Raw genomic sequence first — 14,362 nt, 5'->3', positions numbered from 1 at the left:
TTTCGGCTGTGTGTGTGTGTGTGTGTGCGTTCGTGTGCTCTTCGTCTTAAACCCGTCCTGTATTGTACTAATCTTCTCACACGTATCTCTAAATCTTTGGTCGTCGGCTTAGAGCAATGGGTCCTCTCTTTCCTACGCACCAACCTTCGTTTAAACCCGAAGTCCTGCTCCGTTTCAACTTCTTTTTTTTCGGCGGGCCGTAGTTCGACCTCCGACAAGTTTGTATTGTTGCATTTGTCCGGGTTAATTATTAGGTGAGGTTTTTCGGAACTTCGGATTTTGAAGATTAAGATGCAGATGAAGATTTTTTTTAAGGTTTGAAAGATTTTTTTAAACTGAACATTGGTCTACTCCAACAATCGAAAAGTTGTTGGAATAAATAAATTTTAATTAAAAATAAATTGGCCTTGAACATTTCACTTGCTTCGAAGAAAAAAATAAATAAAAGAAATAAATTATATTTTTTGAGATTTTCATTACTTGTTCCAAATAATGGTAATCAATTCAATGGTGGTCGCATAATTTTGCTTTAAATCTGCATGAAAGTATATCATAATCTGCATGAAAACTGCCCTCATGCATTTTTTTCGATAACAATATAACAAAATTTCCCGTTACCAGTTATTACACTGACCTGCAAAAATGAAAAAAAATTGCGCAAGCTCAACTTGAGGGGTCCTCAGAAACATGTGCATTTTGATTTTTTTTTTTGGTTTTCTCCAAAGTTTGTATGGAGAATTAGTGCTGATCGCTACTCCCACATATTGGATGTAATTTTTGCTTGCATGCAACAGCGACGAACCGCCCTTATTAATGGTGACAGTGAATATTTTATTTTAAAACGTCTTGTTAAGACAAAATAATTGTTCAAAAAGTATCAGGTCATTGAACTCAAAAAAAAAAAAGCGAACCTATTTGCACGATTTGTTCCCACTTTGAAGTTCCCACGCAGATTCCAACGGGAGACTTGAACTGCCAAGCGACGAACCGCAATAACTACTACTTCAGTTATTAGCCAAAGGGATGAATGCACCGTGTGACCACCCAGTTCACTTACCTTGAACCGATGTGTTCATCCCGTTGCACGCGTTTACCATCTGGATCATTTATTCAAAATCCAGAAAAAAAGAGAACCTCTAAATGAAATGTTAAGGTAAATGCGCTCTTTTTGCGCACACGCACCCAGTCTTGCGCAAAACTCACTTTGCGGGGTGCGCGCTTAAACGTTATCGATTTGCTCTCAATACTTCCGATAAATGGCCTCCCCGGCTCAAAATGAGGAACTTCCTCGCGGGGCTTTTTTCTTCTTCTGTTGCTGCTGCTGCTGCTCATTTCATTCCTATTTCTCAAACTCATTGATGAAGCTTTCTTTCCGGTCGATGCGTGCGCCAAAGTCTCAAAAGACTTTCCGCGGAAAACTGCTCCCCTCCCCTCCCTCCCCCTCTCGAGCCAGATAGAACGATCGTTGCTTTTTAAAATATGCTAAACATATGTTCGAAACAATTATCGGAGTCTCATTTCCCCCACGAGGTGTATGTTATTTGTTCCTCTTCCGTCTTTTTGAGAAATCTGGCGCTTTCTGCTCCATATGTGAGTGTTTTTCCTCTGACCAAGTAAAGAAAAAAGAATCTACATTTCCTTTCATCCCCAGCTTTGGTTCGAGCCAAAACCAGAGGAAAAGTGTATGATAAACGATGCTTTTATTTGTTGCTATCTGTAACTTTTTTTTTGGAAAACACGGAAAAATATACAGACGGATTTTTAGAGTCGTGATGGCCGATGCTGTAAATGCAATGAAATGTTGTCTCAAAGGTTTCAGGATCGAATTCTGACCACAACCCTTTTTTTGATTGTGAACCTTTTGTTCTCCATCAAGGCTTTTTCAATTGCGAATCCTTTTATAAATGTTTACAAACAATTACTATTTCTAATTAACCCTACACTGCCCAAATTTTTTTTCGATTTTTTTTATTTTTCCCGTGTTCAGGAGGTTATTTATAAAAACCAACGAAAAATTTACTACTCTTGTTTTATGTTTATCTTGTTTCATTTTATGTATTTTTATATGCATTGTTTAGTTTATGTTTGTTTTTGAAAGAATTTGGCCTGTTCTACCACCTCCTATCATTACATTTGGTTTTTCAATGTTTTGCTTGTTTTTCACACTTTTTGCTTTAAAATGGCACCATTATAATTAAATTGTAAAAAACTGCGTTGAGGCGTAGTCTTGGAAACATGAAAAATTACTGCATACTTCTTTTTACTTAAAATATAGAAAATATTAGCAAAAAACACAGCCAAAGTTAACCCCTAAAAAATGTCAATATTTGAAATCATTGGCAAAGTCACATAAAACAAGTAAAACTTCTAAACAATAAATTTTCAAAAATTTTGAGAGTTCTTCTTTCCAATGTTTTTTACAGATAAAAAAATGGTTGAAAATGGGTTTTTACCGATTTTTTTAATCAAAGCCCGTTCAAAGGCGGGGTTTGGTTGTAGAAGGTTAATATTCAAACTTAACATTATTATCATCATCTGTATAACAAAAAAAAAATCATCTTCTTCCAGTGCAGACCGACCAAGTGTTGTCGGAACCGGTTAAAGATCGATCTACCGATTGTTAAAAAGCATAGCAATTTCGGAAACAAAATATTCTAAAAAGCACCTGAGCACCATTCAGATCAATTAAGCATAACTAGAGAAGAGCAGAATTTATACATAGCTCGGGCTGCAAAAGGTGCAATTGTTATTTTTCACCTTTTCTCTCTCTGCCTCTTTTCCGCTCCTTTCATCTTTGCTTTTCCCCTCCTTCATTCATGCTTACGTTTCCGTTTTTCACGCTTCCCGTTTTGGCTCGGACTTGTAGTAAGTGCACCATTTAGAAAGAGTTTTTTCTGCTTCTTTTGTAAGCTTTTTTTTGTTTGTTTCAAAAGTCTTGTTTTTTAGCTTGAACAATCGACTTGATAACGTCTTTTTTAGTTTAAATTATAAACAAATGTCTTGATTTTGTGAAAAAAAAAGTTGAAGCTATTAAATAATTCCAAAGATAAGTTTATGTCAAATATCTGGAATTTTTAAATAACAAATGTAATGATGAAAAGTGAAAGTATATTTATGAAGTTTATTTTTTTAATCCTGGGCAGACGGTAATAACAAAATTCATGCCATTTCAATAACAAATACTGTTAAAATAACAGAATGTGTTATTGAATCTTCTTGAAAAATCCATTTTTGCATAAAAATTTAATAACAGTTTATGTTATCATAGCAAAATTTGTTATTGGTCTGATATTGGTTAAAAGCCAAAACAACTTGGGAATAACATTTTTTGTTATGGAAGAATACCGTCAACTGTTATTGGGATGATCGGATTAGTTATTAAAATAACAAAAAATAATAACAAAGATTTGTTCGAAGAATAACCAAAAATGTTATTAGTTTGTTATTACAATAATAATCCAATAACAAAAAAAAATCATAACGATGAATAACAAATCTTGTTATAAATAACATAAAATGTCATTGGCCTAGTATTTTCAAATATTAAAAAAAATTATTCCCAAGTTATTTCCGTCTGCTCGAGTTGCAATAAATTTATGCATGATTTTCTAAAATAATGACCGTGCAAATTCTAATTTATTTTCTCCATTCAAATCATTTCTCTCTCAATTTTTTACTATCTTTTTTTCATCGAATTGTGGCGATTCCAATCCATTTCCATCCTCGTTTCATGGTGGTTAGCAAGCTGCTGCTCCGAAGCTATGCTCGTCCAAAACTCGTAGTTCAGCTCAACTTAAGAGCAGTGTGAATGAAAAGTGCTTGGTACACGCTGATAAATTTGAAGTATTTTTAAATCATTTAACCACCAAAAAAAATGTTGAGCTATTTTGAGGAAAACTTTTTTGAAACATTCGTGGACTGTCTAAATTTTTTCTCCAATTATGATTTAAAACACAACAAAAGAAAACAACAATTGCAATATTAGAATTTACAAAACATTAGCTTTTATTCGAAACCAAATTGTCTAAGTTTACCTGTGGTTTTTTTGTGTGTAAGCTATGGTATAAAAAAGAACTAACGTCTTTATTTTGGTGATTACACGGCAAACGCATGGAAATTTCAGCCACGTATCGGTAATTAATAGCATCAATTGGAATGATTTTAATTTTTAATAATAGTTCGGTTATTGCTACTTCTGCTTCCGAAAAGGGGAGATGAGATCGTCCGTAAATGCATAGGAACAGGAGCGAGCGAGCGGGAAAAGGCGAGAGAGAGAGAGAGTGAGCGCGTTTTAACTCTCTTTTTTATGTGGGGTCTATTTCAGTAAAGTGGAAGTGAAGAGAAACAAATGGAAAAAGTGGTGGCAGACCTCGCGTCTCCATTCATGATCATTTTTAGCATGGGTTGATTTTAGTTGAGCTTAAGATAAATTTGACTTAAATAAAAGTATAAATTTTAATAATGAAAATTAAACCATTAGTTTCCGAGATATCAACACGTTGTTCATGGATGGTCCCTTTTTGGAAGTCCCACACAAACCTTTAGATAGTCGATGCTTTGGAAAATCGCGTCAGGACTGTATTTACAATACGACAATATTTTAATTTGTTTTCCAAAAATCACTCAACAAAAAGCTCTGGTACACTCAAACTCGAGTTTCTCTAAAATGACCCCACATTTTTGCAATCTTTTTAAAGCAATTTATACGTCTTGTGCAGATCAGTAGCGTGCTTAGCCCCTCGAGAAAGGTTTCGTCGTTTATGGACGCCCCTTGACTAAAATTAGAACAAATTTCTGAGGATGGTGGGGCAGTTTCCCCATGTTGCCCACCCTGTGCACGCTAGTGGTGCAGATCTACAAATTGCCTTCAAAAGAATGTACAAACATTACACTGTTTTAGGGAAATCAACCAAATAAAAAGCGTAACGCCTGGGCTAACACATGTAACACATTTTGCACCAACCTAAACTTTAGCGCAAATGATGACGTTTCTTGTTTCCTAAAATATCAATATATTTTGAGAATTCAACTTTTAAATAAAAATCAAAGTGGAATAAAAAAAATATGCATCAATAAATCATGAAAAAAATTCTTTGAGTATGATCTTGAAAGAACAAAATTTGATCATGGTTAGAGTTTATTTTGAAAAGGTTCTATAAGCTATTGTGTTTCATGAGCGATTCTCTATTTGGCTTATACTTTGTGGATACCTTCCCTATGACCAAAGAAGCTATTTTGTATCATTGGTTCATCCATACAAGTCTTCATACAATTTTGGCTGCTGTCCATACAAAAATGGTACGTAAATATTCAAACAGCTGTAACTTTTGAGTGAATTTTCTGATCAAATTGGTGACTTCGGCAAAGTTGTAGGTATTGTTGAAGACTAATAATATTAAATGTTTGGCCCTTTTAAAATTTTAGTCTTGATTTAAACAAAATTCAAAAGGTTTTTTTTTCGAAAAGATCGAAAAATTTCACGAATGTTTCATGTTTTAACATTGAAAATTGGACCATTAGTTGCGAAGATATATTAGAAAATGGTGGGTTGTTTGGGTGCGACTTAGAAAACATTAATTTTCATGTTTCTTTTTCTTTAATCCGCTGTATCTCAGCAACCATGTCTCTTAGACAATTTCATTGAAAATTTTCTGAACTTTAAAAAAATATTTTCAAAAATGGACACTCACGGTCACTATTTTTAAAAATCTCAAAACTGCAAATATTTCGCTAAAATCAAACTTTCGTTGGCTATATCTTGAAATCAGAGACCTTTATCAAAAAATCTGTAAAGTACTTTTCGATTGGAAATTTGTTTTTGCATGAAATTTCGATTTTTTTCCGAAAATCACTACTTTTTCAAAAAATCATAACTCGGCGGCAGATTTTTTGACCATGTTTCTCTATGGCTCAAAAGTTGCGGTTCTTTGTCCCCTTAAACATATCAAAAAATTTCAAAAATCAAAACGTATTTTGGGAAATTGAGTTTTTGTGAAAAAAAGTTGATAACAAAATTCGCATTTTTTTTCCGTGTACCAATTTTTTTCTCAACAGTCCTCAACAATACCTACAACTTTGCCCAATACACCAAATTGATCCAATTTGATGCCCAATACACCAATTGACGCGTACCATTTTTGAATGGACAGCAGCCAAAATTGTATGGAGACTTGTATGGGTGAACCAATGACACAAAATAGCTTCTTTGGTCATAGGGAAGGTATCCAAAAAGTTTGAGCCAAATCAATAAATGAACATATGTTTATAGGTCCTTTTAAAAAAAAAACGGATATGAAAAAAATAATCATTGCAAAGCCAATAGTGTTGACTAGGGAGGTGCGAAGTTTGATGGTATAATTTGATGTATAAGTCTACTTCAAAAGAAGAATGACAAAAGAAAAGATGCCATATTTAAAATGGGCTGACAACGACCATTTTTTTATTGATTCCAAAAGTTTTTTTAAGCCATTGTGCATCATGTTCTTCTCCATAATTCTGCTCAAAAGTTTCAAAATAAAGGTTAAAGGTTATTTTTAAATTTTTTGAGATGAAAGAAAATGGAATTTTAGGAAAAAAATAGTCAACTTTTGATAGGTACATTGCAAAAACTATGTTTTATTCCAAAAATAATAAATAATATCTGCAAATGCAAAATGTGTAAAAAACAACTCGTCCGTCAACAACTCAAAATGGGGCATCTTATGACGTCCTAATTTCAAGTCTTGATAAAAAGTTGATTGTAAATAAGGGTTAGTTTTAGATCCAGTGTTGTGAGTGTGACATTTATTCTTGAGTAGTGCTGAGTCAGTGTTTGTGACCAATAGTGGAGAAAAGCAACTCGCGACAAAATTTTGAGGCTAGGAATTTTGACAGGTATGATTTTCATAAAGTATTCGCCTCCTTATCTCTCCCACAGAAAAGCTGGGAACGAGGCCAAAATGTTAAAGTCACTCACAAAATGAACTTTGAGTGATTTGAGTTCATTTCTGACGTCACGATTTTCTCCTCTATCGACCCTTTATAGAGGAGAAAAGCAACTCGTGACAACATTTTGAGGCTAGGAATTTTGAAGTAAGGAGAAAAGCTTGGAACTTAACCTCAAAGGTAAACAAATCAAATGAACTTTTTTGACAGGTGTCAGTTCCGGGACTTTGCACTTAAAATTAAATTTTGATCCGGTCAGGTCTATGTTAAGGCTGCCATTTTAATGAAACCAAAACATTACCAACACTACTAAACACCAGAAAATTTCGACAGGGGCTATTCACAAACACTAACGCATGGACTAGTTTCAGACAGGGGCTACTCACGAATACAACTGCGTGGGCTAGTAAGGTTTTAATGACGGCCGAGTCTACTGTCATTTTGTTCTGGCACCACCCCCTTAGATCCGGTTGTTCCGTTTTGCATGGACACCAACAGGGTCGGGAGCACGACAAGGACACGGTCACGGGAATGGCCAGGAACAGGCAACTACGTGGTCAGGTGCACATACACGAACACGGCCAGAAACACGGGCACTAACACGGAAAAAAACTCGGGTTATGACGTTTCGCGCAATCGGAAGCAAATTCAAATTAAAAAAAATGCTAAGTCCCGATTTGACACCTGTCAAACCACTCAAATGGCACTTACAAAATGAATACTGAGTTCTTCGAATTCATTTACTACGTCACGGTTTCCTTGCCTATTATATAGAGGAGAAAATCGTGACGTCAGAAATGAACTCAAATCACTCAAAGTTCATTTTGTGAGTGACTTTGATAGTTTGGCCTAGTTTGACAGCTACATTGTCCCCAGTTTTCTGCAGGAGAGAAAAGGAGGCGAATACTTTATGAAAATCATACCTGTCAAAATTCCTAGCCTCAAAATTTTGTCGCGAGTTACATTTCTCCTCTATGAACGAGTGAACGCAGTCATTTGACTCTCTCCCAAGCTCTCACCAGAAAAAAAAAATCGAACGATCGTTTGACATTCTACCGAAATTTCGATCACCTTCCCCATGACTGCATTCAAATGACTGCTGTCACCACGCAGTACCTCAAACGCGAAAATGAGAGAAAGGCAGAGAACATATGACTTCTAGTTGACTGGGCGGCTGCTTGAGTGTTGAGCTCGATTTTTGTTTGTTTCTATAGAGGAAAAAATCGTGACGTCAGAAATGAACTCAAATCACTCAAAGTTCATTTTGTGAGTGACTTTAACATTTTGGCCTAGTTTGACAGCTACCTCGTTCCCAGGTTTTCTGTGGGAGAGAAAAGGAGGCGAATACTTTATGAAAATCATACCTATCAAAATTCCTAGCCTCAAAATTTTGTCGCGAGTTGCTTTTCTCCTCTATTCCGTGTGCGTTCACTGACGGTCGCTTAGTGTTTGTGATCACGACAGGTGCTGTTTGTGAGCTTTCAAAAATAGTTGCCAATGATAACAGCTAACTGACAGTGACCGTTTCATTAGTAAAAAAAGAATGATCAAAACCCATACTTTTGAAAATATTTAATGAATCAATTTGTGTTATTTTCAAATATTTAGGCAAATATAGTACAATTTTAAAAGCACCCTTTGTTTTAAAATGCTACACTTTTTTTTATTTTGCATTAAAACATTGGTTTTAGGCGTGATCCAATATAAGTAAAAAAAAAGATGCAAAGATTTCTAAGTAGTTAAAATGAAGCTGTAAATTTGATGTTATCAGTCTCCCGAAAGCCGAGTAAATCAAGCCCAACCATTGACGTAGTTAGCTTTTAAATTTTCATTCAAGAGCTCAACCCATCCTGAACCCTTTTCACGGTCTTGGAGAACCGTAACGTTCCGTTTAGCGTCACTATAGCTGGCCCAAAACAGAACTAGATTTGCACATAGTTATAACGCAATTATGTACACACACTTACGATTATTGTTATTAAACATTTTGGCTAAAATTATTACAAAACCCTATAATTAACACGCGGTCAGCAGCATCACGGTCGGGCATCTTAGACTCTCTTTTTTTCGACGTGGCCAATAGGCGATCGCAGAGCTTGGTTGGATTAATTATACGTTAAACTGTGCTACTTATTCGCGAGGAACCGTACAGAGAGAGGCCACGGCTGTGTTTGCCAGACTGACTGGCTGGACCCGGGGTGCACGAAATGGAATAGAGAAAAAGATGAATGAACATGCAAATCGTCTGGATCGGATCAAAAGTTGGAAGATTTAGAGATTTTAGGAAAAAAAAAAATATTTCTACTTTGTTGTTTAGCGAAACGGCAAAATCTGAATTTTCATTTCTTTGCAAACAGATTTCGTTGACCAAAAAAGCTTGAAAATAAACTTTCCTGGCTCAATTCAATGAAATTTATTGTGAACCGCCGTAGCGGACACTTCTCCCCTGTGGTTCCGATTCCCCCTCCTTACCCCCACCAATCCTGTTCCGGATCTGACACTCTTTAGCCCGGTTTCCGAAACCGCGGCGGCCAAAACCACCACCAGCACCGTGCAATTCACGCGGGGCCAAAACCCGGCCCGCCGATTTATGTTTTCCGCGGAAAACGGGAATTAGTCAAAATTTATAAATACCCTTCTTCTGGCCTGGTCAGGGGCATCGTTTTCGGAACCAGAGCTCTGAAATAACGAAACCATCAGCAGATGAAAAATCGATCAATCGCTTCAAAACGAGGGGAAATTAACTAGTGTTTTGGAAGAATCTGGATGAACCTCAATCCTCCCCTTCTTCCCCGTTGGTCCTGCTGCGTGCACTCTTTTTGAATAATTTTATTTTTTTCGGCCGGGTTTTTCTGGCATTTTGCTGCTCCCTCTCCTTATGGCTCCGGCCATAGTTTTGACTACCGTAAGCTCTAAGTATGTTATAATTGCTTGTTAAAACGCCTATACCTACAGGAAAAACGGCCAAGCTTATCCGCACATTGACTGCTGGCCGGAAGTGCACTGTACTTGGGGTAATTAGCGCGAACGTGAACCCCCTCGAGAGCTTTTAGATTGAAGCTGTAAAATATACCAGCGAATTTATTGGCCGTAAATTATGAAACCAGCCAGCAACACCGCAGTCAGTTATAGGGTTTTGCTGGGAAAAAAAATACCGATCGCATTGCACGCGAAACAAAAACTGTTCAATATCCTCACTAATTACGACCCTTTAATTGCAGAAACATAACTGACCGCGGCGCGGGTTACATCGGCCTGTGGGAGCTCCCGGTTTCGGGGTTACGGCATTGCGGACCTGTGCCAGTTCCGGTTTTGGTCCAGCCAGGGGATCGGGCAGGTTGACCGCCTTTAGGATAGGTTAAAGTGACCCGTGGCCGTAACGCTTGATCCTATTCCTTGCAATGTTTTGAAAATAATTGCTTACCCGGAGATTAACATCACGATATTGTTTAAGATGTTTAAACACATTTGATTTAAATCAAACATTCATTTAGTGACTTTAAGAAGGCTACTAACGGCACATGCTTTTTTTTTGAAATTAAATATGTCTTTATTGAACTCTCTTATAATAATTACATTTCATTTACATTCTAAGTGGTATGGCTACATGCTCTTCATCTTTGTTATATTTTTCGTTTTCTTATTAACTGTTCACATTCATTTATTTACTTCAAATTGTTTTACATTTTTGCATTGAATCGAATACATTTGGGTAAAAAAGAAAAAAAAATCACTTTAACAACTAATCCTAACTTAAAATTAAAAAAGCAAATTCATTGAAATATTTAAAATCATTAGAACGAGTAAACTACGAACTGTATTTTAAGATGAATGCTCCAAGAGTTCTTACTTGTTCCTGGCGAGTTTTGCAACCACGCAGTGTTGTTGTCATCTCGATGAAAATGTTCAGAAGTTCTTGTGGTGAAAACAGGTCACTACTGCCTTCATCCGTTGATGTTGGTTGGTTTTCCCTGGGTTGCTGAATGAAGCCAGGAGGTGTTGTATTCTCTGCAACTTTTTGCCGCTGATTCAACGGCAATGGCTGCAGATTTGGAACCACTCGAACAGATCCCGCTCCAGGTGACGCCAAAGCAGGAAAATCCACGTCCGTGAAAGTTGGTGGTGTTTTGCGGCGATTTGGTTGGTGCCTCGTCGTCGCTTGCTGCCGAATTTTTACAAACTCAGTTCGTTTTGGGCAGCTTCGATTCTTGGTCGAATGGTCGCCGCCGCAATTGAAGCATTTCGCTTCGATGTTCTCGTTGATTGTTTCGCAAGCTTGAGTTTTGTGCTCACCTCCGCAGGTTGCACAACGACTCTTGATGAAACAGTTCCTTCCACCATGTCCAAACTGCAAGCAGTTCGAACATTGTGTCACGTCACGGTGCACTGGACGATAACGTTCCCAAGACACGATGATGTTGAAAATTGCCCGAACTGCTTTCAGCACAGACGGCGTTGTCGATCCTTTCTCGAGATGAACCAGGTACAGTTGATCACGATACGTGATGTCCTTGTTGTGTCTCGTCATCTTGAAGACTTCGATGACGTTCAACTTAAGAGTTTTGAGCTCTTCTTTCAGCACACTCACATCCATGTCATACAGGCCTCGGAGGACCTGTTTCATGGGGCGTTTACCTGGATCGTCATGGCTGTAGTATTCGATCTTTTTGTGTTGTTCAGGAAATCCCGAACGTAGTTGTAATCCTTTCTGGTAGGTAGCAGAATTTTGAGTCCATCAGCACACAAGCGAATGGAAGCTCGTAAAGCACCAGATTTGATAAACCCGGTCAGCCACTTTCGCACCGAATCCGATGACGATGTTTTCACAAAAATGGGTGGCAACTTCTCCCGTCGTTCAAATTCTTCCTTCTCGCTCACGTCCACAGGGAGGGTAGCAAACTGGTTTCCAGACGAATTTTGAGCGTCCTTGCTCAAACTGCCTGGCTTTGCAGGTAGCGCTTCGGCATTCTTTAGCTTCTTCAAATCTGCCGATCCTGCTGGTGAGGACCGCCTCTTTTTCTTGTCGTGAGGCATTTTTTGCACTTTTTTGGTTTGTGAGGGACACACGTCTGACTCGCTTCTCTGCTGATCGCAGACTGAACGGCACAGGCTGATTTATTTTGATACAGAAATTCGTCAAATTGAATTACATATACACAAAGCATTGATTTTCAGTCAAAAAAAACAGTCGAAACAATACAAAAAATATCAAAACCTTTTTGTACAAAAATTAAAAAAATATGAAAACTTTTATAAAGTGTTGGAATATGTCAACAATTCTTGATTTGAAAAAAAAAATAATTGAATAAGAATTTAAAAGTGGGATCAAATTGAGCGATATTGAAATGCCAAGGTTTTTCAACAAGCAAAAACTCATTCAAAGATATGTTACTTAAGTTGAATAAATTAAATCGTTCACAATAATTTATGAACACTGTTTTCTTAGAAATCAGTTCAAAGCTTTTGAATTTGGAAAGATAAAGAAATAAGTTTTTGTAAATCCATTTTATAAGCTTCTAATGTTTAATTGAATTCAAAATCTCACAAAAATATGTTTTTAGCATTTTTTCTCATGAAGAAAAAATAAAAAATAAAAACCAGGCCTGCACAACGCCTGGCCCTCGACTCCTCTTCAAAAAAGTTCTATGATCGGCCCTTAAGGCTGTTCATAAAATATTAAATAAATAAATTTATTGTCTGCATTTTACATACAAGTAAGAAATCACAAAATTTCGTATTACAGAAAATTTATTTAATCAACTTAAAAGATGATTTTCAATCACTCCTGAAAGTTTCATGAAGATATTTCATGATTAAAGTAAGTTACAGACGATTGAGGCTGAAAATTTTGCCATGCGCAAAGCGAGCTGTCAAACTTTGCGAGCGTTTTTCTCTGAACACCGAGTTGATTTACGGGTGCCACGATATCTCGAGATGGTATAGACCAAATAGGCTGAAATTTGAGTGAAGACTCGCAAGACATATCCCGTGTGCATGACGAAGCCCGATTTTGAAATTTTGCATTTTTGAAAAATACAAAAATCAAAAATTTTCGATTTTTATATGAAAAACATAAAAATATTTTTATCTTTTTTTAAATAAACTTTTTGAAAATCGGCCTTCGTCATGCACACAGGACCGGTTCAACGAGTCTTCACCAAAATTATGATCCGATTTGGTCAAGGCAGTGTTAAGATATCGTGGCACCCGTTTTTTGAAAATGCTAACTTCATATAGCTGTATCTCGGCAATGATACAACCAAATGTCTTTAAATTTATTGTGATAATAGTTGAAAATGTATATTTTCATGTCCTGAAAACAGATTTTAAAAAAGTTTGAGTTTGTGCTCAAACCAACCTCTGAAATTTTGACCGATTTACATATATGTAACCCCTTAAATAAGGCTGTTGTGAATATTTTTTAAAGTTTATGTCCCTCGCTTCGGGCCAAAGTGGGGGGGGGGGGGGAACAAGTTTAAAAATTGAATTTACCATTTTGCCATGGTTTCAACATTTGAATGAAAAAAGTGTTTTAAAGTTCATTATACACCTGTCCATTTTTTTTGCAATCATCAAAGTGTTGACGAAGTTTTTTCGGTGCTGTGCTTTAAAATTTCTAAAAAAAAGTCTAAATATTTTTAATCCAGCCCAAACATACTAAATATGATTTTCAATGCAGAAAATGCATTTAATTTTAGATTGTTTTCAGTTGATTTACCTTCTATCTTCATTAAAAAATTTAAGTTTTTTGAAAAAAATAATGTTTTTGCCCCCTGATTTTTTGGACAATTTTTAAAGAGGGGGGCGACATAAATTTTGAACAGTATTTGCAACGGCCTAAATAAGTAAGCAAAAACTAATGTTTTTTTTTTCAGAACAACTTTTCGTGAAACTTCCTACTTCTCCTGTCCTTCTCGTATTTCGAAAAAGCCTACTTTTATCTATTAAAAATAACAGAATCGAATAGAAACACCTTTCAAACAAATGCTGAAATTGACGCTGAAAAGTTAATCTTTTCAGCACTCGTTTTTAAAAGTAATACTTTTCAACATTATTTTATTTTTTTTGACATTATTTTATTTATTTATTTTTTGACTAAATACATGGACATTTGACTTACAATTGCATTCAAAATGTGGTTTTCGGAATTGCAAAAATGTTGTACGGATTTTTCCAGCACTTTATCGTATTTATCTAACTCGGTGAGCCTCATTGAATAACTGTACGACACGTCCAGAAAAAAAAACTTCTTTTTGCATAATTTGTTGCATAAACTACTATTGTCATACTTAAATAGATCGCTGCAAACATTTTGAAAATATTAAAAATGTCTCAAAATGAGTCAAGAAATCAGGGAGCAAAAAATATATGTGTTAAAAAAAATTTTGGGTTTCGAAAAATAACGAAATGAAAATAAGTATTATTTATTTTTTGTAAA

This window comes from Culex quinquefasciatus, chromosome 3 (assembly GCF_015732765.1).
Source record: "Culex quinquefasciatus strain JHB chromosome 3, VPISU_Cqui_1.0_pri_paternal, whole genome shotgun sequence".
NCBI classification, from domain to species: Eukaryota; Metazoa; Arthropoda; class Insecta; order Diptera; family Culicidae; genus Culex; species Culex quinquefasciatus.
Note: the sequence above shows the minus strand (reverse complement) of the source record.